Here is a 26,367-nt window from a genome sequence, read left to right as displayed (position 1 = left end):
TAAAAACTATCAAAGTCAGTTAAAACATTTATCCTAAACATTACCATGACTGCGACCCTGCTTATGTATTTCTTTTATATGCTAGCCTAGCTGTTTTATACCATGTTTTTATAGTTAAAATTGAGAATGGAAATGGGAAATGTATCAAAGAGACAACAACCCGACCATAGAAAAAACAACAGTCTTCAATGTAACGAGAAATTCCCGCACCTGGAGGTGTCCTTCAGCTGGCCCCCAAAACAAATATATACCTGTTCAGTGATAATGAACGCCACACTAATTTCCAAATTGTACACAAGAAACTAAAATTAAAATAATACAAGTCTAACAAAAACCAGAGGCTCCTGACTTGGGACAGGCGCAAAAATGCGGCGGGGTTAAACATGTTTATGAGATCTCAACCCTCCCCTATACCTCTAGCCAATGTAGAAAAGTAAACGCATAACAATACGTACATGTAAAATTCAATTCAAGAGAAGTCCGAGTCTGATGTCAGAAAATGTAACCAAAGAAAATAAACAAAATGACAATAATAAATAAATAACAACAGACTACTAGCATTTAAATGACATCCCAGCGCCAAACTTCAATTAAACTGATTGAAAGATTATGGTTTCATCATATGAATATCAGGCACAATCCCTCCCGTTAGGGGTTTAGTATCATACCATCATTACAATATGAGAAGAACATAACCCGTGTCATGCCAACAACTTGTTTTATAATAAATGTGTTTAGTTCCGATGCAAAGATAAGTGAATCAATATTAACGCCAAAATATGCAATCTTTAGTGACATGACAACAGTATCGTAACTATATCCCTCTATGATAAGTCTATTTAAAGGTTTTGTTAGTTTCTGCGGTGAATACTGACATTTTTGTGCTTTATAAAGAATATTTCCATAAAAAAATTGGATGTGAAATACCTAAGCGTATAAGAAGTCTGCATGTTGAACAATATTTACGAATGATACCCATGATAAAATTTAGTAAATGTTTTGACTAGTTTGTGATATCGAAAACCCTAGTGTTATAATTTTTCAGTAATACATAAATTTTTCTCGTTAAAACCTAAAACATTATTACAAACACGAGCGAATCGTACAAGTTGAGATATATAAACACCGTAAGATGGCGACAAGGGAACGTCACCATCTAAAAATGGATAATTGACGATAGGAAATGAAAAATCATCTCTTTTATCATAAATTTTAGTATTAATCTTTCCGTTAGTGATATAGATATCAAGATCGAGGAAAGGGCAGTGGTCATTGTTAACATTAGTTTCATTTAAAGTAAGTTCAACAGGATAAATTTCTTTAGTATACATACTGAAGTCGTCATTATTGAGAGCCAAAATGTCATCAAAATATCTAAAAGTATTATTGAATTTGTTTATCAGATGATGTTTCGATTGCTGATTTTTGTCATAAATTGTAAATTTGTAACTCATAGCAATACAAAAACAGGTCCGCAATAAGTGGTGCACAGTTAGTCCCCATTGGAATTCCTATAACCTGACGATATACGGAATCTCCCAAGCGAACAAAAATGTTATCTAGTATAAAAAATAGTAGCATGTCCAATTGACATATTTTTTTTTGTTTATTGCTACTAAAAAAATACCTAAAAGAGTTTGAACATATATATTCACATTCTGACTTTTTAAATGCCCATTTTATTAAGTGGGTGATTTTTTTCTTAATGAGAATGTGAGGCAATGTGGTATACAGGGTAGAAAAATCAAAACTTTGAACAGATTCAAAATCACCAATATAAGCATGCAATTTATCAAGTACTTCCAACGAGTTCTTGACACTACAAAAGTAATTGATACCACTATTTTCGAAAGCCTTATTTGAACAATTTATAATCAGGTTTTTTATCGTACCAAGTGTACAGGTAAGAAGAATAGACAATTTAGTTGTGGAACAATGGCTTGAAGACGAAATAAATCTATATTCGTAAGGTGTTTTGTGGAGCTTCGGAAGCCAATACATAGTTGGGACTTTCATTGTATTTGGTTCTGCTTGTAAAGCAGAAGCTAAAAGTTTATGTTTCTTACAGATGTCGTTTTCTGAAAATCGCGACAGTTGGAATGTTGATGAATTGGTAATTTCTTTTTTCAGAACCTCAATGTAAAATTTACGTAAAAAAATAATAATATTATTAGTAGATTTATCGGCCGGGACAAAAACAAATTCCTTGGCTAGTTCTTTTAGTTTATGTTTGGTACGAGAAATAGGTTTATTGTGGTTTTTGTTGATAACAAAATGTTCTTTAAAATGTTGAATACGTATATCAACTATAGTCATTGTACACCATCCTACGTGCCTTGAATAATTTACTTGGCTCCTTCTGACTCTCCGCTGGTATGAGGCAAACAATTTTAGGCACTAGAGGTGCATTTAACAAAAAACACCTCATAAATAGAATGCCATAACACATATATATGTATGAAATGTTTAAGAATGTATCGTTAAAATATAGATATGCTACATGACGTTTACATTTACATTAGAGGAAAAAGACTAAATGTAGACATTTGACTCAAATGTCGACCTGTCATTAGCCTAAAACACTGTGCGGGACAAATTTGCCATTCCGGTATCGGCAAATCTGACTTTGTCGGTTTACAAGATATAAAAAAAAAAATTTGCCCAGTGATAGATTATTGAAAAATTAAAAAAATGCCATATGTCCCAACTTGTCACTGTTGTCACTCTTGTCACTGCAGCTGATTAAAAGTACATTTCCCATGGGAAATTTGATAATTCCCATGGGAATATTAGAATTTCCCATGGGAACATTGAAAGTTCCCATGGGAAAAAATACTTTTCCCATGGGAAGTTTAGAGTTCCCATAGGAACTTTAAAGTTCCCATGGGAAAAGATGAATACAAAAAGTTTCCATGGGAATTAATTCTTCCCATGGGAACACATTTTCTTCCCATGGGAACAACTTTTTTCCCATGGGAACAATATTTCTTCCCATGGGAACAAATTTTCTTCCCATGGGAACATTTTTTTTTCACATAGGAACAATTTTTCTTCCCATGGGAACATATTATATTACAATACAAACATTATTTTCCATTTAAATTTTTTTCTTCATAAAAATTACAATTTATTGCAAATACTGGATATATGAGAATAAATGGGAATACACTTCTGCCTTAGCTGGATGGGAAGCTGTAGGGCATAACATATTTTTGGAACCTTATAAAACATCTCAGAAAAGCAGATTTGTCTCGGGGTCAAGTTTGCAAATCCGCTGAGAGCAAAAGTTGTTCACCTTAATTTTTGGAGTTAAGTCAAAATGAAGTTGATAACTTGGTTGGTATTGGTTCCCTGATATTTGTCCTAAAATTTTTTGGCTCTAGCACCACTGTTGAAAAAGTTATGCCCTTTTTTCAACAATTTCCTTAAAGGAAAAGTAGTTTTCCTCAAGGGAAATCAAATTTCCATAGAGGAAAAAGATTTTTCCTCAAAGGGAAATTGTTTTTTTCCTCAAGGGAAATTGTTTTTTCAAGGGAAAAAGATTTCCTTCAAGACAACAAATTTCCCTTAAGGTAATGTTTTCCCTTATTTTTACTTGTTAAACACTTCTTCGCTATACCATGTATACATATAAACAGTATGAATATATATAATTATTACAAGACTGTATAGTTGATGCAAATGATATTCAAAACTTTCATAAATGTTTGACTCAACATTTTTTAATGACATTGAAAATTGATAAAGTCTGACTGTTTAGATCTAGGTATTGTTCATACTTTTTATAAAATTTAACTTTGATTTATAATTTTTTTTTGTAGCAAATGATTCTGTTTTCCTTGTAATTGTTTCAATGCAATACATTAATAAGCAACCAATTTGAATGTCATACCATTTGTGGTGTTCTAAAGAATTTGTTTATATTTTTGCAGATTAAATAATAAAATAAACACTTTTCGTGTTATTTTAAATTAAAATATTCTTCTGTTTCAACTTGTATACAGTTATTCAATCCACTACGTAAGAATTCAGTGAATACATTATTCCATTCACTTAACATTTTCCTTCAATTCTAAGAGAAAACATTTTTGCAAATTGTTTTTCAAGATCTCCTTCCGTACATTTGATATGAGGGAGCGATGTAAATGAGTGGATACAACTGGTGTTCCTTTTTCAACAACAAAATAGTATTTGTTCTGCATTCTCCTTTCTTTCGATTAATATATATAATATGTTGTTGCTTTTATGCAATAGTGTTTTTGTGTATCTATGATAGAACTCCATTTTGTTTATGGGCATTATCATGTGATAATGATGAAATTTCCTGTTTCTTTTTTGCAGGAAAGCACACATTCCAGTTCAAATTAATCCAATTATGCACTTTGTAAATAAATTTCAACTTTAAGTTTCCTCTTCAGTAATGACCTATTGATCATGAAAACCAAGATGTCTGATCACCTATAAATACACAAAATAAACAAATAAAATGTTATAAATGGAGAGAGAAACAGCAATAAATGTTTTTCATATGTATCTTTATTTATTAAAATACATTAAGTAAACTTGAACCTCGCAAAAAATGATTAGCTGTGATGTAGACTAGAAAGTATTAAATGCAAAATAAAGTATTCGCAAAAAAATAAGTTGATTTACATTAGTCCAGTCTGTGTTTGCAGGAAATTAACATCATTGGTTGCCATATTCCTATTGTGCCTGTCCAAAGTTCAGAGCCTGTAGTTTTTGTAAGTTTAGTCTGACAATAAAATTTAGTGGTTGTTGTTGTTGTTGTTTCATATCGGTCATATTTTTTTTTTGTAATTTATTTTGTAATAAACTAGGCAATTAGTTTTACAGTTTGGATTGTTTCATTTTTTCATCTTTGGGTCTTTTATAGCTGCCTACTTTGACTTTAGGGTATGGATTTTCTCATTATTGAAGGTCGTCACAGGCCTTCAATTGCTTTCTTAAAGCCATGATAGTTTTCATATTTAATACACCACATCTTTTTAATTTTTATAGTAATCATGATTATCATTCTTCAAGTTCAACAACTTTAAAAAAAAAAAAAAAAGTGGTCTTACCATTTAGGTTTAGTTTGCTTCTGCAAATTTTAAATTGCCTATCATTTCTGCTGTTTATAATTTCTCTGTATCTTCTATAGTTCTTGTCCTATACATAAAAGAGTAAAAGTTATTATTGAATGGCATCTTGCATCAATATTTTTTTTTGCTGTTTAATGTACATGATGTATATTAATGTGTGTTTAATAAGAAGAGCGCACACGCTGAAATGTCTCGCCTTCTTTTACTAATCATTGATAATATGTTGATAGTCCTAAGTATACAGCTTTATCACAACTGTCACATAAACTTAACATTAACCAAGATAAATAAATAAAGACTAATGAACCATGCCAGGCAGACATATACAGCTATCAAGGCTGCAATACAACAATTATAGTTGACCTATTACTTATAGTTTAAGAAAAATAGTCCAAATCACAAAAACACTGATCAATAAACCATGAAAATGAGATCAAGGTCAAATAAAACCTGCACCACTGACATATAGATCATACCAACGTGTTTGATATTAATTTTAAGACATGTATAAATGTTCCAGACCATATTAGTATTTTGATCTTACGTTTACAGTCCAGAACTTACAGTCCCACCATATGTGTACAGTCAGACCATTTAAGTATACTTGTACTGTCTGGTACCAGCTCGACCAAACCTGTGTTTTTATTTTAACTGCAATTAAACTTTTTGTATTAATCTATTAAAGATTTCAGTTATGTTGATCTGTACTGTACATTTGTTTCTAATAAACTTGACCAACTTCTTAAAATTGGGCAGACTGTATGCGTACAGTCCAAATACTTGTATGTTCTGGAACATAAACATGATTAACAAGTATTTGGCAGGATGTCATGCTAAAATCCCATTAATATTAGTACTAAATTTTGAGTATATATACATGTAAATCCACAAGTTACTTACTGAAATTCATGGCGAACACTCACCAAAAACTTACAATTTAGAGGAAAGACTGGACAGATGAATGCACTTACACTATCAAAACAGAGCATAAAACTTACCAAAAAAACAAGATGTTTTACATTTATCCAGGAGCAGGATAATTGAAAAGTTTTTTTTTCTTTCTCTGCCGTCCATCATATAACCTTTGAATTCATTCATGCAAAATATGAAAATCTGCAAAGGTAAGACCTTGAACCTCAGCTTATCCACATTTTGAATTTTGAACTGCATACTTGTCCTTTTCATCTTGCTGACAACCTAAACATAAAAAAATGATAAAAACATAATTCTAGATTGACTTTGTGTTTTTATTTTGTTGGTACAAAAAATGTTCCCAACTTTAAAACGAAAACATCATCACCAAAAAAGAGGTCATACTAACCTCCGAAATATTTAAACAACAAACCGAAATTATTACTTGATTGAAGATCTTGTCGTAAGTTAATGGCATAGATACTCTTATTTTTGAAAACTTGATGTCTATTGCATACTTATATTCCTTTGTTCGAGAGTATGCATATTTAGATGGACTCCATGGACTTTAAAGTTAAATAAGCATGATTAATTTTACAGTTTTTCAGCTCTATGTGTACATTTTGAGAGAATCTTGCAATACTGTATATTCTGATATTCAGAACTTATTGTGAGGTTTTTATTAATACAACTGAAAGCTGTATCTCATTTTCATTTCTGATACATATTTATGAGCTGAAGACAAGTGCCGAAAATTTCTCACTGCATTGAAGACCTATAGGTGACCTTTGGCCGTTGTCTGCTCTTTGATTGGGTTGTTGTCTCTTTGTCAAATTCCCAGTTTCCACTTCCCATTTTATAACATGTATGCTGATTTTTCTTAAATTACAATATATTCAATCATGCAATTTTGTCCATTATTGAAAATACGGTAAGCAAAAATAAATGCACAAACAATCTAACATTGTTATATATATGTAAAAGGCTCTTTTTTTTAATTCAAAACAGTTGCCTACACTGTTAATTTCCTTGTTTGATTTCATATTATTAAAGCCTTTATAGCTAGCTAGATGGTATGCCGGGGCGGATCCAGCAATTTTAAAAAGGGGGGGTTCCCAACCCAAGACAAAGGGGATGGTCCTATATTCATTTGGTTTATTTTATTGTCTCATACAAGAATATATATGGTTTGAGGGTGGGAAACAGGAATCCCGAATTTTTTAACCTACCCACTGGGGATCTCAACCATTTAAAAGTTTCTCGAACATGTGGGGGTGGGGGTGACCCCCATTGACTCTCCCTATATTTCATTTTATTTGTTTTATTGTTCTATACAAGAATATATATATATGGTTTAGGGGTGGGGATCTTGACCGTTTACAAGTTTTCAAACTACTTACTAGAGGGGGACGGACTTCCCTTTTTATTTTATTTTATTAATTTTATTGTCCCCCACAAGAATATATATGGTTTAGGGTGGGGATCTGGATCGTTCACAAGATAATAGCACATTATCAAATTGAACAGGGTGGGGTAACCCCTAAACACTTCCTTTTAATTTCATTTGATTTGTTGTATTGTCCCATTCAAGAATATATATGGTTTAGGGGTGGGGATATGGACCGTTGATAAGATAATAGCTTACTCTCAAATTGAAGGGGGTGGGGATTACCTGCCATGAACTCACCCTCCCTTCTTTCTTCCCCCAAAAATACCTTTTAATAGTTCCCAATGCACAGATAGTTAACATTATTTTCCCTTGATTTACACTTTAGAATATACACTATAGAGGGAGGGTAGGGGGGCTCCTAATCCCGAAATCCCAGCTTAAAAACAACATAATCCCAACGTCCCAAAATTCGAATATAGAATTCCCGAATCCCGACCTTAAAAACACCCAATCCCGGAGTCCCGATAAAGGTCCTATCACCCCTCACTATACAGGTGTAATTTTTTTTAAAAGATAATACAACTGAAGACCACAGTGGTGGGATCCAGAATTTTTCATAAGTGGGGGCCCACCGACTGCCTAAGAGGGGCCTGCTCCTGACATGCATCAGTGATTCCATGTATAATCAACCAATTTTTCTTCCCAAACAGGGGGCCCTGAACTCCTGGTCCCCCCTTTTCACCCTCATTTCAATCACCCTGATATAAATTTAGTTTTATCACTTACAAAAGGAATGGTTTGAATTCCCCAATAATTCTTATATATACCATTAATATCAACATATTTCATTTTTGATAAATGAATAGCAAAAGTTTTCTATGGGTAGAAATGGATATAGTGGGAAGCTTTCAGATTCACATCATGCCGGTGGCTGTGTTCAAATTGCTAGGTTTTTATGAGCTCGTTGTTTGCGGACTAACTATTTAGGCCAGTGGTGGATAATAGTGTGCGTGCATTAATCTTCTATACCTTCTTAATCAATATATTCAAATACTGACGGCAAGTGTTGTAATACAATCAATGTCTTATTTGAAATCACCGTGCTATTTACATGTGGGATCGAGAATGCAGGGGAAAGAAACTTGTCAATTATGTTTATTTCTAAGCCAAAATAAATGAGCCGCCGTAAAATTAACCTTGGGTAATCCTCAAATTGGTGAAAGAGGCTTTACGGGCTGACTACTAATACATGTATTAATCTCAAAATAACTCGGCAGCGTCAAATAACAGTGCATGTAAGGTTCGTCTCGGAAGGGGTGTCTTTTTTTCTGTCTTCTTTTTTTTAGTTATATTTTTTATAACTTACACTTTTTTCCATTATTCTCTTTCTTTCACTATTCTTTATTCCTTTTTTTTTCTTTGTCCTTTGTTGTCTATTCTGTTAATTCACATCCATACCCTCTTATGTGGACTATGTAGTTTATTTTTCAGTTCTGGCAGAGATATTAGATACAATATATATGTCTCTGGTTCTGGTATTATACGATAAGTCAATTTCTTTTTCAGGCAGTGTCATGAAATATAATGGTTTTATGCATATCAGCCAAGAGTGTGCGTTACTTATTTTAATAAACTATTCAACACTATATAAACGTTATGTGAATTTTATTAAAATCGATGAAGAACATGAATTTGGCAGCTAGTGCCCCTTAAACAGGTAAAGTTCAATTAACAAATTCTGATCTACTGGCATTCAACCCCAAATTACTTACTTGCTTGTATATTGATAAATGTGATTGTATATCGTCAATACCTCAACATCGAGAATACGTTTTATCGGACCACAGATGAATTATCACGTTTTGATTTTCTTTAATTACAGATAAATGTATTTTAGGTTCAGGAAGTGATTTATTCTTCAGGTACGTCTAAACAACCGCTCAGGACCTCCTGAGTGCATTCATGACATAAAAGTGCACTCAGGACCCATTACCATCATCGTATCTGCACACATGATGGATGTTTATATTCGTTATACGCTTCTTATTTTAGAATTAAATTTTGGGAGAATTTGAAATCGCAGGGGCGGATCTAGCCATTTTAAAAAGGGGGGTCCTAACCCAGGACAAAAGGGGAGGTTCAACTACATGTCCCCATTCAAATGCATTGATCGGCCAAAAAAAAGGGGGTCCAACCCCCGGAACCCCCCTCTGGATCCGCGCCTGAATCTAACTTAGATAGATATGTTAATTCTTATAATAAAATAATGAGGGCACGTGTCACTGATTACACAACTACTGAGCCATGAACTATCCAACAAAATTGATTGGATTATCTTTATTGTTTTTTTTAGGAATTGTATTGTTAGTTCAGTTTTACCTTTAACATGAATTTGCATATAGAAAAATAAAATATCTCTTTCGATGTACTTTTTCAGTTTATTTTTCATGATGACGGGTAAATATATTTGTTGTGTTTTGCAGTTCACGAATAAATAAAATTATTTTATATATAGTTGCGGTTTTTCTGTAACAAGTTCGATTTTTGTTTTTCAGTGTGATTCTTTTCTCTCTCTCTCTAAATCAAGTTTTTCAACAAACACAATGTTGAATGAATATCAAATTTTATTGAATTTGTATATCTTTATTCTCAACAAACCATTATACGAAAACTTAGTCGTGGCTTGAACGGATTTCGTGTCAATAAACTGTCTTCGAAATAGTCTTTCTAGCTGTAACAAAAATCATTTTTTCAAATTAAATTTAGAATCTTACTACAATCTAACTTACATATTGTAATAAATAATAAATAATTATACCCAAAATATCATAATTTTCAAAAAACGGAGACGAAAACGGTGAAAAGTTCATTTTCAAAATTTATTTTCACATTGAAATTCGTTTCAGGCTTGTGAAACTGGACAAAACGACTTTAATTAGAGAAAAAAACCCTTAATAAATGCGGATTTCTTAAAACATTCGTATAACTCAAAAATGAGATTCCTGGACAAGTTCCATAAAAATGAGAAATAACATCTAACTACATGCATATGAGTTTGATTGTTTCAAAAATGTACGGCTTTTACAGTTAAGAACGAATTCCATATACAAATCTTTAATTAATATAAATTCTTTAAAAGTATGAACATTTATTTCCCTTTTCAAACTCGTGCAAAGAATTAATTACTGCGGGTCCAGGACAGGATAATAAAATTAAGAATAAAACTTAAAAATTTATGGAACGAAATTTTAATAAAATACGAAAATCTTAAAACCTCGTGATTTATTCATTTTAAACGTCACAATATTACTTCCCGCATGGTCACACTGTACTAACAATACAATCTATAAACAATAAAGATAATCCAATCAATTTTGTTGATTGGATAATTCATTGGTCAGTAGTTGTGTAATCAGTGACACGTGCCCTCATTATTTTATAAGAATTAACATATCTATCTAAGTTCAAATTCTACCAAATTTAACTCTAAAATAAGAAGCGTATAACGAATATATGCATCCATCCTGTACATGCGATGACTATAAAGGTCCTGAGTGCACTTCGTATGTCATGAGTGCAATCAAGGGGCCCTTCAAGCGGCGTTTAGACGTACCGTTATTCTTCTGGAGGCTTCAAATTTTTTTTATCAATAACTTATACACAAGGAGACATTTTTTTTGACAGCATGCTGAACCCCAGTTAATGAGCAAACACAAATCTGAGACAGCACAAATTAAGAAAGAAAATCGTTTACAATTAAATTTTATAGAAGGAAAAATAGGGGGGCGGGGGGTAATAAACAAATTTCATTTACGCTCACATACTTCTAAAAAAGATTTGCATATGTAAGCTCTCTATAGATAATGTTGAACTATTTCAGGAGTTTTGAAAAAAAGAATATATATATACAGGTTAATTTCGACTAAAGTAGTGATTCTTTTTATAGATTTGGTACCTCAGTTTCGACTCAACATTTCTTTTTGAATTGTTAGATGGCAAACTCTTTAGGAGAATATTGTATCTGTTCTTTATGTAATTATGGTGATATTGGCGATAAGATTCATTATTTTATAACAAGGCCTTGTACAAATTCTTGATTATAGAATGTTTGGCAATATAAAAAGATGAAAGTAGATAAACCTTCAATAAGCAGGGTTTCACAAGTTGATCTCCAAGCGGCCCACATTGTACATCGAATAAGATCTATATTTTTCAACGTTATCAAAATGAAATAACTTGAATTGAAAATCTCCCAACTGTGAAAATTTGTTATTTCTAAACGTCTTTAATTATTATTTCGGAAAGAAAAAAAATATTTAGCATATTCATATAATTTCATAATTTTTTCCAAGGAAACCTTTTTTTTTTGCAAAGTTTACTTCTATATAATTTTAACCATCACCAGCGACATATTCTCTGCCATCACCAATTAGTCCTAATTATTAAAGATCAAATGACAAATTCAAATGATGATTGGTATATCGGTGCATTACGTTTGCGCGCATTACCATTACATTTGCGCGCAAAAATCATTACGTTTGTGCGCAGCTTTTGATTACATTTGCGCGCATTTTTTTGACAGGTAAACTCAGGTAAAATACAGGTAGTAATACTTATTTATTTATAAATGTGTTCAATTATTTACAAGTATGAGTACCCCGTCCGTTAGTCTAAGTCTCATAATGCACCTATTTTTGAAAGAATTCAATCAGTATTTTTTGGGGAAAAAACAGGTTATTATATTTATTTATTTATTAATTTGTACAATTATTTACAAGTATCAGTTCCCGTTCCGTTCGTATAGGCCTCGTAAGGCAGGGATCAACAGCAGATGAACCGTTTATTTTTTTTCGATTTTCAGATACAATTCAACAAGTCAAAGGTGTATGCAAAATTTGAAGAAAATTTGTGACATAACCCATTTATTGGAACTTGAACGTTAACTTTAACAGAGTTTATACTTGGTTTTAGAATTCAATATGAACAATATATAATTTGAATTAACAAACTATTTTCTAAATTAATAATTGATAGTCATATCCGTTATGATAATACAAAAAAAATATGGTCATTTATAATCTAATATATTTTTTTATATTTTTACCTGAGATTACCTGTAAAATGAATGCGCGCAAATGTAATCAAAAGCTGCGCGCAAACGTAAAACATTTTAATCCCCAAATGCGCGCAAACGTAGTGCAAACAAATGGAAGTTTTTAACGACCTTGACTGGCTATACAGCCCTTGCACGGTAGTGCGCCCTGGTATATCGTATTAAATATGACCATCGGTCATCCGTGACGTATCCCGAATAACGGCGCATACCGATAGATAGATAGTTTATTAATTAGCGTTTCGCAATTTAAATTTCATCAAGGCGACTTAATTAAACCAGTTACTATACAAATCTTGAAAAAACGATGTTCATGTACTTTTTAATATTTTCAAAACAAATTACGAAAACGTTGAGTGTAAAAATCACCGAATATAAATGTTTCTTTCTGCCTAAAATATATTTGCAGGTTTTGGCATTTGTAAATGACATTAACGTGTTGGAATCCTAATGCAAAAGACAGTCGATTCAAACTGAAATAACTTCTTAAAAGATGGTTTGATTTTTCCAGAGACACATGTATTATATGTCCATGTATTATATGTGTCTCAATACATGTATTATATGTCTCTGAACAAAAAAACAAAATAACAAAATTATAAAATAAGTTATCAATCTAATGTAAACCCTGAACTCTCATTATTATATATACATGTCCTAAGTTACTTAATGTCCTGTGTGCAACAAAAGCTGTTCTTAATTATATGCATACTATGTATCAGTGGCGGATCCAGGGGGAGGGTTTCGGGGGGTTGGAACCACCCCTTTTTTGTACGATCAATGCATTTGAATGGGGACATATGGTTGGAACCACCCCCTCCCCGTTTTGTCCTGGGTTGCCCCCCCTTTTCAAATTGCTGGATCCGCCACAGAGGTATATTTATATATATGTGTTTATCAGACCAAATGACTTCCCAATTAGCAGAGGCGGATTTCGTTTTTTTCCAGCTGCACCCCCTTAATCTTGGGAAACAAATGGTAGATAATATAGGGAATCACGGAAGCATGACTGGACGTGACCCCTCTAAGGCAGTCAATGAGTCCCCACTTATGAACATTTCTGGATCAACCATTGCTTAGTTCTAGTTGTCTTAGGTCCTAGTGTGAACTAAAGCCAATGGGTCTTTTTAAACACATCTTAATTCATACATATATACGTTTTCTCACGGATTTGTTCATGCAATTTTGAAATTATGTTTACTCAATGCGTAATTACTGAGGTTTATATATATTTGCTTCTTTTCTTCTTAATTTCATATAAATTATTTTAGGATTTTTTTTCTTCGAAAAATTAGTGGTGTTGAAATAGGGAATGGACACAGATACCTTATCACATTTAACAAAAGAAATGTTGTATAATGTCATCAATCTGTATTACACGTAGACAGGATGTTCTCCGAGAATACACGCACTGTCGTAATGGAAAATTACTGTATGTTATAGTTACCTGTAACCACTTCAGCTTTGCAACACCATGTCATAACAGTTCAAAAAGATTTTCTCCAAATCAAAATGGAATATTCATTTTTTCTTTAAAATTTAAAACTTTTAAAAGAAGACTTTGACAAAATTATGAAATAGAAAGAATTGAACAATTTAAAATCGTATTTTAACAAAGATTTAGATATCATTTTACAACGATCCTTAAAAAATAACCAACCAAACGTTGAATCAAACGATATGAAACTACGCAGTTTTACATCAAAATACTGACACACACCAGTTTGCCACCTCAGTATGCAAGGCAAGGGTGCTTTTTAGCATTATTATTTTAAAATCTTAAGAGGTTCCCAAGCAGTTACTTGCAAATTTAACTCTAAAATGAGAAGTGTATAACGATCTATAACGAATATATACATCCTTCATGTGTGCAGATACGGCGGATATATAGGGTCTGTCATGAGTGCACTTTGTATGCCCTGCATGTGTGCACTCAGGAGGTCCTCCTGAGCGGTGTTTAGACGTACCGGGAAAATCTTATCTGATTCATCGGTTACACTCCCCTGTCACCAGTGATTCTTTTTCGCTGACATTCTGAAAAAGTATTGTGTAGTCCCTGTGTAAGTGTTGACTCTCAATTTGCACATGTGTCATGTGATTTTTTAACACACTCCCTTGACTTCTGAAAACAACAAAGTCAGACACATGTCATGTCTGACTCAGACATAAAGTAACAAAGTTGATAGGACAAAAAGTCACAAACAATTTGTTGACAATTGTTTGAATATAAATGAAAAAAAGGTCTTGAAATATCTTCTTTTTATTACATGTATATACATACATACATTTTTAATTTAAAGAAATTGTTCATAATAATATAAAAAAGAAGATGTGGTATGATTGCCAATGAGACAACTGTCCACAAGAGACCAAAATGACACAGACATTAACAACTTTAGGTCTTTACGGCCTTCAACAATGAGCCAATATAAAATAGATGTCGTATGATTGCCAATGAGACAACTGTCCACAAGAGACCAAAATGACACAGACATTAACAACTTTAGGTCTTTACGGCCTTCAACAATGAGCCAATATAAAAAAGATGTGGTATGATTGCCAATGAGACTACTGTCCACAAGAGACCAAAATGACACAGACATTAACAACCATACTAGGTCACTATACAGCCTTCAACAATGAGCAAAGCCCGAGGTAAAGCACATACCGCATAGTCAGCTGTAAAAGGCAATCATACCATATTAAATTATGAATTTTTACAAAGTCTATTTTTATATGCCATGTCCTTTGTAACAGTTGTATTATTCCATCAGGTCCTTAGTGCACATTTTTGTTCTTAGTGCACTAAGGAGGTCCTTTGCGGTATTACTACGGACCCCATATATTTGAAGCTGTTCAAAATACTGTGCATTATAGGTACGTGTATCAGATTGAACAACAATTGTCATATATATAAAAAGAATAAGTTATCTGGTATGAATTATGTCCACTGGAACAACAAATGGAAGTTTTTAACGACCTTGACTGGCTATACAGCCCAGTTGCACGGTCGGTCCACTGGAACGACCGTGCAAGTGCTATATATATATTATAGCCAGTCATGGTCGTTAAAAACTTCCATTTGTTGTTGTCCACTGAAAATAAGCTCTTGAAAATATTATGGATGAAATAGCAAGTAAAGGATGAAATTAAATTGGATGAAATGTGTCAATTTTTTTGGTAAATACGTAGTATGTCAGAAGTTGTCAAACTTAATTATAGACCCTTCAGGGGCGGATCCAGCCATTCTAAAAAGGGAGTTCCTAACCCAGGACAAAAAAAAGGGGGGGGGGTTAATTACATGTCCCCATTCAAATGCATTGATAGTCCAAAAAATGGGGGGTCTTTGACACATTCCCAATTTCCATTCTCAATTTTATCATGTAGTTGTCGTAGTCCAAAGACACTTGGTTTTCGCATAATTACTTAAAGTATAAGTTAACAGAAATCTATGAAACTCAAACACAGGGTTTGTGACCAGAGTTTAGGAATTACATGAATTAGGGGCGAAAATTATTGGGGTACTTTGATATATATATATATTCCAAATCTAACTGTGTATTTAGATTCCTAGTTTTTTGGTCCTGTTTGAATTGGTCTATCTTAAGGTTCAAAGGGTCCAAAATTAAACTTATTTTGATTTTAATAATATTTAAATTCTTGGTGTTCTTTAATATGCCGAATCTGAATATTTACTTAGATTTTTAGTATGGGCCCAAATTCAAGTTGGTCCAAATTGGGGTCCAATATTTTACTTTGTTTGATTTCCAAAAAATTGAATACATATATGGGGTTCTTTGATATGCTGAATCTAACCATTCATTTAGATTTTTGATATTCTGGCCCGTTATCAAATTGGTCCACATTGAGATCTAAAGGGTCCAAAATTGAACTTTATTTGATTTCATCAAAACATGAATTATTTGGGTTCTTTGATCATGTTGATATGCTGCATCTAACCATGTATTAAGATTTTGAATATTGGAACATTTTAGAGGTTAATTGTCAATTTAAAAATTTTAAGTACTTGGACCACATTCATTCAATGTCAGAAACCTATGCTGCATCAACTATTGAATCACAATCCAAATTTAAAATTCAGAGTTGTATCCAGCTTGAATGTTGTGTCCATACTTGTCCCAACTGTTCAGGGTTTAAAGTTTACGTTTGTATCAAGCTGAGCCATGCATAGCATTCTTATTGGTTATTTATATATATTAATTTCAAATTTTGACGAGTGAGACACATACAGATTATACTGTAAACAATATTTCAGAGTTTAACGTAGTCAAGCAAAACAAATCATAGAAGAATAGTTGAATCATGTTTTTGTTGTCCAATGAAAAATTAGTACAAACAAGAAGAAAAAGTATGGGAATGTTTGTTTTTTAAACTATTGACCAGGGTGAAAGTCTTTGAAAGTCATGACTGACAAAAAGTTTGTGAAATGAAATAGCACAAATATTCCATTCAAATTAAATATTATTGTATATAAAGAAAATACTGATGTTTAATAATAGTTTTTACCCTTTTCATGTTTTATAGGACAAGAAATATATATAGAAAAATAATGAAAAATATAAACAGTTTCAATAGAAATGAGCGACAAAACAAGATAAACAGAATACAACAAGGCCTAAATGGTTAGACCACTTCTATAAACTGTAAATTCAGAAATTATTGCTAGCATTTATTATTGTGATTTTTTAGGGAAATGACAACCAATGACAACTCATTGTGATTACAAAAAAAATATGCATCAATTATATATATACATGATATATATATATGTTTCTGTTATCAAAATATGATTTTTTACATTACTCGCATTACTAAAAACCTCTGGATGATTTCTGAATTACAGTAATAAACATGATAAAAGTAATTGCCTTTTAATGATGACTCTTATAAAAATAAGAAGATGTGGTATGGTAAATGAGTGACTTATCCACTAGAGTTAAAAAAAGTGGATGCAAAAAATTAAAGGCCAATGATGGACTGGCCTTCAATAATGAGACAACACTTCCTTTATAAGTCAGCCACATGAAAAGATTTAAACAATCCAATTTAGTTCTGACAATATGTTCAAAAACAATAACAATTAATAAAAAAAAATCATGTCTGTGAGCACTCAACCTCTTACCTGACCATAATATAGGACAGTGGTTCAAATAACACAACATATGAACATTCTATATCAACTTTTGCAAATGGCTAAACTTTAAATATCACTGCAAGGCACTAAACAACGAATATTAAATCTTGGACATAAAGCACTGAAATAAGAGAACTCATATAAAGCATGACAAGTAAGAATATCAAATGAAAGTTTCTCAATGTTAAAGTCATATGAAACGAGTGAGTGAAGAAAAATAAAGTTTGTCCAATTTTTGAAGCAATGCATGTATACATCATAAACTTCATTCACAAGTATATCATATAAATCGTCAATTTTTTTGTCTCTCTGTTTGTTATGATTGAACAAATAATGCTGCTCATTAAATGCCGTGTTTTGAAGCTGAGTTTTATTGATTGTCACCTTATAGTAAACAAATCCCAAAAAGCATGGGTATTGAGCACGTGTTTAACATGTATAATCAGCTATTTGTTTATTTCAATGACAGATCCTTGCATATTTTGTGGTCACCGGATTTTTACGAGGAGGGTTACGCTCGGGTCACTATGCATATGGAAAATATATATCGGCGTATTGCTTCCTGGAAGCAAGCAATTAAAAATAAGTAAACTTCTTCTAAATGTGGACAAATTAAAGAATTTTCCTCAGAAAAAAGTATATGTACTTAAGTTGTACATGTATAATGAAAACTATCCATTTAGTTATAAAAAACATATGCATATTTTTTTTTAATTTGAGATTTCTTATGACTTTAATTAAAACATGATAAAATAAGTTATTTATATTTCTGTTTTTTTATGCATTTATAATGTTTATAACTTTATTTTTTTTATTTTGTGTATTTATAGGTCAAATATCTTGGTTTTTATGATCATCGTCAGGTCCTGCAAGTCTATACTGAAGAGGAAACTTATTTATTAATACTTTTCTACATAATGTGCTAATTGGATTAATTAATGTGAAATGAACTCAATTGTGTGTTTTTCTGGAAAAAGAAATAGAAAAAATTCTACAAAATTGCTATAAACAAAATGGAGTACTATCAAAGATGCACAAGAACACAATGGTGTAAAATATAGCAACCTACATATTCACTGATGGATTATGGAGAAATTAAGAAAAAAAATAGTATCTTTGTCATGTTTGTTGTTGAAATAAACACATGCGTTATCCATTCATGTACATAATATTATGTACATGGCTCTCCATCATATCAAATATACAAAGAAGATGTTTGAAGAACAAGTTGCCAAAATTTATTCAACCAATTGAAGGAAGATGTCTTGTGGATGGAATTATTTATGCACTGAACTGTTATGTAGGGGTTAGAATAATTATACACAGCAGCTGAAACAGAAGACAAGTTAATTTGACATGAAAAGTGTTTATTTTATTTAATATGCAAATATAAGCACAATATTAATAACATCACAAATAGTATGATATTCAGTGTTTTGCTTATTATTGTATTGTCTTAAACATGTTAAACAGTCAGCCTTTTGTTTTTGTATGTTTAATACTCACCATGAAAAATTGTATTAAAGTTTATATTAATATCTTTTGTATCAATAATTCAGTCTAGGAGAAAATATATTTATACTGTTTGTACTGTTATGAAATTTCAATAGAGGAAAAACATTTCCTTAAGGGAAATTTGATGTTCAGAATTTTCCTTAGAGGAAATTTGAAGAACAATGATTTCCTTAGAGGAAATTTGAAGAACAATGATTTCCTTAGAGGAAATTTCCTCAAAGGAAAATTTGAAGCGGCAAATTTCCTCAAAGGAAATAATTATGCAGCAAATTTCCTAAGGGAAATCTTTTTCCCTTGAGGAAAACTCTTTTTCCTCTAAGGAAATTGTTGAAAAAAGGGGCATAACTTTTTCAACAGTGGTGCTAGAGCCAAACATTTTTAGGACAAATATCAGAGAACCAATACCAATCAAGTTATCAACTTTATTTTGACTTAACTCCAAAAATTAAGGTGACAACTTTTGCACTCAGCGGATTGCAAACTTGTCCAATTTACTGTTAATATTCTTATACAAGACCTGTTTATTGTCTCTTGCTTATGATCTTAGATATATATTATAAATGCTGTATGTTTATGCTTATGGCCTTAGATATATTATTGCTGTATGTTGATTGTCACTTGCTTATTACCTTAGATATATCATTGCTGCATGTTAATGCTTATGACCTTAGATACATTATTGCTGTATGTTAATGCTTATGACCTTAGATACATTATTGTTGTATGTTGATTGTCACTTGCTTATGACCTTAGATATATTATTGCTGCATGTTTATGCTTATGACCTTAGATATACTATTGCTGTCTGTTGATTGTCTTTTGCTCATGACCTTAGATATACAATGTATAATATTGCTGCATGTTTATGCTTATGACCTTAGATATACTATTGCTGCATGTTTTTTGTCACTTGCTTATGACCTTAGATATACTATTCATGTTATTTGTGCAGGTTTATTGACATTTGCTTAAGTTATTTTATTGCTGTTAGTTTAATTTTCTGTTTTTGTTTCATACATTTTTACTTGATGGTGTTATCTCAGTGAAAGATGAAATATTAAAACACATGTGCCTTATTTGTTATACCAATTGTAATGTTTTTTCTTTTTGAAAATGATATTCTCAAATGTACATAACTTAAATTAAGAAGTGTTGAAATTAAGTAAGGATATGGTATGTGATTGCCAATGAGACAACTAAAAACCAGAGATAAAGGTATTTTCAGCCAGTGACTGAACAGCCGTCAACAATGAGCAAGACCTATCAACATTTAAATGTCTGCATGAAAAAAACACAAAAACATTCAAATGGATAAACATAAGACACTGTGTGAAAGCTAAATATGCAAAACTATATATACTGATGATTCAGAAATTATTGCTAGCAATTGTAAGTGCGATTTTTCTCAATTTCATCATTTTTTTGTGTGCAAAATTTAGAATTATCCTGTTTAGTTCATAAAAAATTTAAATATGCAAGTGTATATTATTGTGATCATAACCCTGTCACTATTTTCACAATGATAAAAACAGCAATAATTTCTGAATTTATAGTAGATAAATTTTGGAAACTGGATTTGCACTATGACACATAGCGATTTACTTTCAATTAAGCATGCTAAGACAAAAATCGTAGAACACACAATTATACATTTCTACAATTAAGGTACATAGAAATATTTGTACCCATAATAACTTAGTCCGTTTTGTGAAATTGTTTCACTCATGCAATGAGATGATATTTTTATGTTTTCTTTTTAGTTATATCACTTCCCATGTGAACAATTATTGTTCCCATGGGAAAACATTTTGTTCCCATGGGAAAAAATATTGTTCCCATGGGAAAAAATATTGTTCCCATGGGAAAAAATATTGTTCCCATGGGAAAAAATATTGTTCCCATGGGAAAAAATATCGTTCCCATAGGAAAAGTTTTTTCCCATGGGAAGAAAGGGAGTTCCCATGGGAAGAAAAATTCCCTTGGGAAATTTAAAGTTTCCCATGGGAAATTTAGAACTTCCCATGGGAACAAACAATTTACTTATGTTCCCATGGGAACTTTAAAATTCCTATGGGAACTTTAAACTTCCCATGGGAAAAGTCATTTTTCCCATGGGAACTTTCAATGTTCCCATGGGAATTTCTAATATTCCCATGGGAATTATCAAATTTCCCATGGGAAATGTACTTTTAATCAGCTGCAGTGACAAGAGTGACAACAGTGACAAGTTGGGACATATGGCATTTTTAAAATTTTTCAATAATCTATCACTGGGCAAATTTTTTTGTTGATATCTTGTAAACCGATTCCCGTTTGAATGGTTTTACACTAGTAATTTTGGGGCCCTTTATAGCTTGTTGTTCGGTGTGAGCCAAGGCTCCGTGTTGAAGGCCGTACTTTAACCTATAATGGTTTAATTTTTAAATTGTTATTTGGATGGAGAGTTGTCTCATTGGCACTCACACCACATCTTCCTATATCTATCTAAAGTTAGATTTGCCGATACCGGAATGGCAAATTTGTCCCGCACAGTGTTCTAAATATATTTTTTTAGCCTAAATGTGTCATCAAATAGTCTAAGTATGTATATATCGAAACGTTCAGGTACCACTCAATCTTTTTGAAATTTTCAAATTTTACTAGGGAAACTATATTCTCAACTCATTACACGATGAAAGACCGATTTTCTTCTATTTCAAAATAAGAGGGTATTTATATCAATACAAACTAGAGGCTCTTAAGAGCCTGTGTCGCTCGCCTTGGTCTATCTGCGTATTGAACAAATTACCAAGATGGGTTCAAACAAAATTGTGTTTAGGTGATGGTGATGTGATTGGTGATTTTTATTTACTCAAAGTATTGCTACTTACAATTTTCTCTATCTATAATAAACTTGGCTGCTCTTTCGTTATAGAGAAAAATATTTTGTAAAAATTAAAAAGAAATTACCAAATTAATGAAAATTGTTAAAAATTGACTATAAGGGGCAATAACTTCTTCAGGGGTCAACTAACCATTTTGGTCATGTTGACTTATTTTTGGATCTTACTTTGCTTCCGGTTGTTTGGTTTTTCCTTCATACATGGCGTAATGTTTTCTTTTATTTCGTATAATTCTTTTTTGCAAACATTGGCAGTTTCTTGCAATATAAGTCTTATGTCTTCCTATTCTTTACTATGTGCACTATTTTGCTCTGTCATTGATTTCGATTTTATTTCTACTTTCATTTCAATTATGTCCTTAATATGCTGGTTTTCTGCTTTAACCAGCTCGTCTTTAATTAGACATATTCTTTGTTCTACGGTATATCCATAGAATGCACACAGCAGTGTCACTACAGACAGTGACAAAATAACTAGATTAGCCTCCATTATTGATATATTTCAAAACATTCTATAGCTAAGTTAGTATATAAACATTTTAAAAGTTATTGGTATTTAAATTTGTATGATTGGATTATTTTTAAATAAAAAATAACGTTCCGTGTCACTAACTGAACAATAATTATTGGACACAAAGTTTAAATTTCTTGATTGTATACACTCTTTAGTTTGTTAAAGGTATGTGGTATATATGCTGCGTGTTCTAATAAAAACACGTGTGTATTAAAGTGCGCTTCGATTTTATATTTGACTTGAATTTTCCCGCTATCGATCGAAACATATTTTGATTATATTGTTGTGAAAAAGATCATCTGCAATATAAACTTGTAATTTTGATTTTGGTCAGATGAGAATAATGTTTTTCATTTAATTTAATTATTGAAGGCTATTATTGTGACAGATATTTGACATAAATATTGGACATAGCTGACGTTACAAATATTAATTAAATTTTATTTAAATGAGAAAAGTAATGATTTTGTTAATCAATATGTATACCGTGGGATAATGTAAACAGTTCTCTGGTCATTTAAAGATTATTTATTATCATTAAAGTCAAATTGACCTCTCTATTATATATGAAACATTAACTTATGCAACATTTTGACCTTATTTCGGACAGTAAACATAGTAGATAATTTCTAATCAAATCGTGACAAAGAAAGCCACGTTGGCATTACATCAATTTAGATGATTGCTATATAAGTAGAAATTCTGCTTTGAGACGTTAAAGTTTGAATTTTGAAACTTATAGGTAAGTCATGATTTAAAAAGTATTAAGATTAAAAGTAAATTATTTTTAAATAAGTTTAACTGAAATAAAGATAATACATAGTAATCCTAAATAAAGTTTATTCAAAATATTTATTGTTTTCTGTTAGGGAAATAATTGAAAATATTTGTTTTACTTTATTGTTGTTTGTAACTGTTTTGTATTATTTTTGTTTTTATTTATTTTATTAAAAAGTTTGAATTTTGAAACTTATAGGTGTCAGTCGATCCCGGCCTGCCTAGAGTCCGAAGATCAAAGAACATCAAACAGACCATGCTTCACTCCCCGAATATTCAACTTCTTTTTATTACAATACTATACCTATTAGAGTCACGCGATTTCTTTGTTGAACGTACTTCATCACTGTGTCTAAACCATACCTGCAAAAATTGCTCGTACTTGATTGTATCTAACACCCAGCACAATGACGGAACATCAATAGACAGAAGAAATGTAGGTTTCTCCTTTTTTTATGATATCGAAGAACATATATACATATACAACTATTTTCTATTGTGAGATACAATATTTTCTACAACCGTTCAGTATAAATAGAGAAATAAGTAAAAAAAGTACGTCAAAATGACGAATTAATTGAACCTTGCCTCGAAATTGTTTAAATTATCGTTAAATTGTTCATATTGTACAGAAAGAAGTTACGGGAAAATAGATCCTAACACGGAGATTGCAAAAACAAGTCATTATGAGCATATCAATACCTGTATTTCTGTGTATGGAACGAAAGAAATTGGTCATGTCAAATTAAAATTAACCGGTGCTGTCAATGTTGTTTACTACACAATCACCAGATTTCGGCTCAACAAATGGCCTACTGATCTGTTTTCACACCTTATACATTATATATCAGTATTGTTAAAACTTGTGACACAAGAAGAAGCCCATTTGTTGAGCCGAAATATTTGTCAACACGATTTAATAACAACATTTTCGTTTAATAACACCTTATATCAGTACCGTTGTGCAAATCTTTAGACTGATATGTATATTTAAGAAGAGAAACGAGTAACACGTATAAGTTACATAAACAAACGACAACTACTGTACATCAGATTCCTGACTAAGAACAGATGCAAACATTTGCAGCGGGATTTAACCTTTTAATGGATCCAAACCTTCTCCCTTTTTCTGAAACAATAGCATAACATCACAACATAGAAAAACACACGATAAAATATTAATTGGCAGGCTTAACTCAATCAAAAAACGTAAATTAATACACAATGAACGAATAAATTTGATCTGCGATATCGTAATGCAAATGCACAGTTATTAAAAGAAATTAGGGACAAACATTCAAGGCCAAAAAGCAAACAAAGAAGTCCAAACAAAGTGTTTGCTTATTATTATTTTTGAATCTGAGACTCATATAAATAAAAAGACGTTGTCCTGTGATAGAGCTTGTTTTCCAAAGATCCACAAAAAACTCCTTTTGAACGCTGAAGTAAAATAATTAACTATAATGTGATGCGATTATGATTTTTTTTTAACAAACCGGTTTATGCATTGTGAAATCTGTGACACAATCGGGTGGTAAACATTGACAAAACCGGCCAGTTCCATTTTGACATGACCCTTTTCTTTCGTTCCATCAACAAAATACAAGTATTGAGATGCTCATAATGACTAGTTTGCAATCTCCGTGTCAGTACATGTATTTATCTTCCCGTACCTTTCTTTTTAACCATTTCGAGGCAAGGTTCACTCAATTTGTCATTTTAACGTACATTTTTTTACTTATTCTCCGTTAATATTGAACGGTTGTAGAAAATATTACATCTCACAATAGAAAATAGTTGTATATGTATATATATTCTTCGATATAATAAAAAAAATATAAAAAAAAATAAGGAGAAACCTATCTTTCTTCTGTCTATTGATGTTCCGTCATTGTGTCGGATGTTAGATACCATCGAGTCCGAGCAATTTTTGTCGTTGTGGTTTAGACACAGCGAAGAATGTATCTGCGTTATGACACCATACACTCGATTTTTTATATTTTTAAATAACTACAGTAACTTTAAACGAGATTAAAAAAAGAATCAATTGAGATATACATAGGTACTATTTCTGTACTAAAAATTTGAAGTACTGGAAATCTACTTTTCGTATTCAGTTCTATTTTATACTTTAGAATTATTGTAATATTTCGGTACCTGTATTTTACAGTAATTTAATTGTACTTCAAATTAAGGTACTACAGATTTTTGGTTACTACCGTCACATTTTAAGCATTTTGAAAGTTTTTCTATTCTCTTAAAGTTATGATTTTCAAACGGAACATTGTGATCACTGTTGGTATTATTTATGTACCAAATTATTTAGTACAAATCAAGTATTATAAAATACAAGTACCTAAATATTATAATAATTTTAATGTAAAGAAATAGAACTAAATATTAAAAGTTAATTTTCAGTACTACATATTTTTAGTACAGAAATAATACTATGAAAAAGTAATGTTTATAGAAAAGAATACGTTGACATTTTATTGCGAAGAATTAAGACGTTAGAGGTAGATTCTGTGTGGTTTAAAGCAAAGTTTTGTTCATCAGTATTCAATATGTCATCAAAACATCTAAATCACAGAAGCGTGCAGGTCAAATAGTAGTAAGTACATATATCTATCATTACTAGCTAAGTTATTAATAAAGTCCTGCCACAGGCATGGATGTTGAATAATGCTTTTATAAAACAATTCCTTTCTAATAAAAAAAAACGTTTATCAAAATTTGGTCACCTTTAAGATATAAATGATAAAAGTGTGAGGTTTTGATTGTTAATTTCAATTAAGGATACATTTACTTGTATATAGTATTTCATTTTTTACAGACGGGTGTTATTAGTTTAAGGCTTCAAGTTACATGTAGTTGTTAGGGAGGAATACAGAAATATTTTGCGTACATGGAAAAGCTCTGTTGATTTAAACTTGTAACGTCGAGTCAATATATCAAACTTTTGAAACAAAAACAACATATATATATAGGACCTATAAAGGTATGCAAAC

General features: G+C 31.5%; 1 protein-coding gene and 1 long non-coding RNA gene across 2 annotated transcripts in view; one reads left to right on the top strand and one right to left on the bottom strand.

Moving 5' to 3' along the window:
* LOC134722751 (fibrinogen-like protein A) overlaps positions 1–26,367 on the bottom strand; it is a 52,880-nt gene that overhangs the window by 4,518 nt on the left and 21,995 nt on the right. The gene's annotated exons all lie outside the window — the stretch shown is intronic.
* Positions 14,508–19,238, top strand: LOC134721451 (uncharacterized). The gene is made up of 3 exons (XR_010107852.1): positions 14,508–14,577; positions 17,063–17,160; positions 18,503–19,238. It is a non-coding gene; the product is annotated as an uncharacterized LOC134721451 (long non-coding RNA).

This window comes from Mytilus trossulus, chromosome 6, assembly GCF_036588685.1.
Source record: "Mytilus trossulus isolate FHL-02 chromosome 6, PNRI_Mtr1.1.1.hap1, whole genome shotgun sequence".
In the NCBI taxonomy this organism is placed as follows: domain Eukaryota; kingdom Metazoa; phylum Mollusca; class Bivalvia; order Mytilida; family Mytilidae; genus Mytilus; species Mytilus trossulus.
The sequence above is the reverse complement of the archived record's forward strand: the minus strand, read 5'-3'. Positions and strand labels throughout refer to the sequence as shown.